Source organism: Sinocyclocheilus grahami, unplaced genomic scaffold (genome assembly GCF_001515645.1).
Source record: "Sinocyclocheilus grahami isolate Dianchi unplaced genomic scaffold, SAMN03320097.WGS_v1.1 scaffold959.1, whole genome shotgun sequence".
NCBI classification, from domain to species: Eukaryota; Metazoa; Chordata; class Actinopteri; order Cypriniformes; family Cyprinidae; genus Sinocyclocheilus; species Sinocyclocheilus grahami.
The window spans coordinates 389473-392301 of NW_015506138.1; the positions used below are offsets into that span (position 1 = coordinate 389473).

The 2829-nt window shown below is 39.2% G+C and overlaps 1 protein-coding gene across 1 annotated transcript in view; it reads left to right on the forward strand.

The window, feature by feature from the left end:
- Positions 1-467: 467 nt before the first annotated feature.
- LOC107564762 (nephronectin-like) overlaps positions 468-2829 on the forward strand; it is a 10508-nt gene continuing 8146 nt past the window's right edge. Inside the window, exon 1 of the mRNA XM_016249914.1 lies at positions 468-536. The gene's annotated coding sequence lies outside the window, so the exon portion shown is untranslated. The remainder of the gene's footprint in view (positions 537-2829) is intronic.

Below are 2829 nucleotides of genomic sequence, written 5' to 3' on the forward strand. Positions count from 1 at the left end.
ACACACACACACAAACACACACACACACACACACACACACACACACACACACACGCACACACACACACAAACACACACAAACAAACAGATAGACAGGCACATAGACAGAAAGACACACAGACAGGCACAAAAACACACAGACTTTATAAAATCTCACTTATAAAGTTTTGTGTAGTTTGCATTAATATTTTGCATTAGCTTTTATTTTTATATTTGACTATAAACTTTAGTGACTTTATTATGTGGTTTTGTCCTTTTTCAAGTTTTTATTAGTTGTAGATTTTTAAATATTATTCAAGTTTAACATATTGGCAAATATAGTAGGTTTTACTCTTTGGAGCACACAGAGAATTCTCTCGCTGTACGCTGTGTGCATCCTGTAGTAGTGTATCCCGCAGGAACCGTGTGAGCAGTAGCTGATGTGTTGTGTGTGGTGTGTGTAGCTGTGTGTGAGGCGGGCTGTAAACACGGCGAGTGTGTTGGACCGGATCAGTGCCGCTGCCATCCAGGATTCACCGGCAAGACCTGCAACCAAGGTACCACACACACACACTTTCCCTAAAAACTCGAGCACATGTGAAAGTGTGTGTGTGTGTGTGTTTTGGTCATTAACACACAGGTGTCCAAACGTTCGAGCGGCCGCTGGGGTTTGTGTTAGTGACTGATGGCAGATCTGTGTGTCTAATGATGCTTGCCGGCCTTATGGGAGACGTATTAGGATCTGATTTACTGGAGGAACACACGACAGCATGTTTGCTTTGGCCTTTCGGGCTCTTGAAAAATCTGAAGAGCGTGATTTGATATATAATTCCTATGATTATTTATGGAGAGTGTGTTATATGGAGACTTTCAGGGTGAGCTGGTTTTAAAGAATTCTTATTAGTCATTTTTTTGGGTTCTCGAGGAACCCAATTCTGCTCCCACAGAAAACATAACATAACATAAACGTTGTAGTAACGTTAATAGAACGTTCGTTATCTGGTCATAATGTTCTCAGAACATTTAAATCAGGGAATGTTTGTTCCTGAGACATTTAAGTTACATGTTCGTCTGTCTTCTTTGTTTAAACGTTACTACTTGTTTCGGAACGCTCAGAGAACATTCAAAAGTAACGTTTGAAAAACAACTATATGAAACATTCGTTTTGAACAATCTGAGAACGTTCAAACATTTTTATAACCTCATGGGAACGTTAGCATAAACATACTTTTGTTCGCTGGGAGTGTAATATAGTATTTTAGTTTTTTATAGTATTTTATAGTTTTAAAACAAAAGTTTGTCGCATATGCCTACATTTTATAAAAATACTGCTATTTAAGTTTAATACATTTATATTTCAGCTTCACTTTATTTTAATTTATTTCCAGTTAATATAGTAAATTTGGTCCTTCATCTTAAACTTATTTTAGTTACATACTGTTATATATTTCATATTTCTATTCTATACAATTATATATTTTATTAATATTTCGAATTAGGTTTTATTTTTATCTTTTATATTTAACTACACGAGATGCTGCAACACACGATTAAAAGGTATCTTTTCCAAGTTAATTTGAGTTTTTGTCCTAACCAACATTCAACTATGACAATGATGATCTTAGGTACTGATTATGTGCTTTATTCAGTGCTGAAAGTGTCTCTAATATGAGTTTAAATATCATATTACAAGACATTTATAGCCATACTGAAAGCAACAAGAGATAGTTTAGCTCAGATGTTCAAAATAAATTAAAGCAAACATGAACATTAAAACTGCAAACACAAGGCGAACCAACAAGTGTATTCCATAAAAAGATGGTATCAGTCACTCAGTATGTACATTGAATCATGTTAAAAAGGTTCAATATTAATGAATTAGATCATAAACGCTTCCAGAGGGACCCGCCCACGCACGCTTCTGATTGGCTGTGGTGTTTGATTGATTCTGTCTGGTGTGGGGACACAAATTGCTTGTTGCGTCGCGTGTAGTTAGGACTCGGTGTTATATGTACAATTTTCTTTTTCATTTTAGTTTTGTCATTTTGATTTGTGCTTCTGTCAGTTTTTATTAGTTTTTATTTAGTTCTGTTAAGTAACTTTTATGCTTACACGTTAACGTCTCGTGAGGTGTTTCTCTCTCTCTGTGTGTGTGTGAGTGAGTGTTTCTGCAGGGATGAACTTGCCTGTAAAATCAGATGCATGTCAAAGCGCAATACTTACAGACTTACAGAGACACGCAGGGCGTGTACATACATCACCACTGACCGCACACACACACACACCTGTCTGTCTGTGTGTTTTTGTGTTTTTGTGCCTGTCAGTGTGTCTGTGTGTCTTTCTGTCTATGTGCCTGTCTATCTGTCTGTTTTTGTGTGTGTGTGTGCGTGTGTGTGTGTGCGTGTGTGTGTGTGCGTGTGTGTGTGTGCGTGTGTGTGTGTGCGTGTGTGTGTGTGCGTGTGTGTGTGTGCGTGTGTGTGTGTGCGTGTGTGTGTGTGCGTGTGTGTGTGTGCGTGTGTGTGTGTGCGTGTGTGTGTGTGCGTGTGGTGTGTGTGTGTGTGTGTGTGTGTGTGTGTGTGTGTGTGTGTGTGTGTGTGTGTGTGTGTGTGTGTGTGCGTGTGCGTGTCTGTGTCTGTGTCTGTGTGTTTTTGTGCCTGTCAGTGTGTCTATGTGTCTTTCTGTCTATGTGCCTGTCTATCTGTCTGTTTTTGTGTGTGTGTGTGCGTGTGTGTGTGTGTGCGTGTGTGTGTGTGCGTGTGTGTGTGTGCGTGTGTCTGTGTGTGTCTGTGTGTGTCTGTGTGTGTGTCTGTGTGTGTGTCTGTGTGTGTGCGTGTCTGTGTGTGTGTGTGT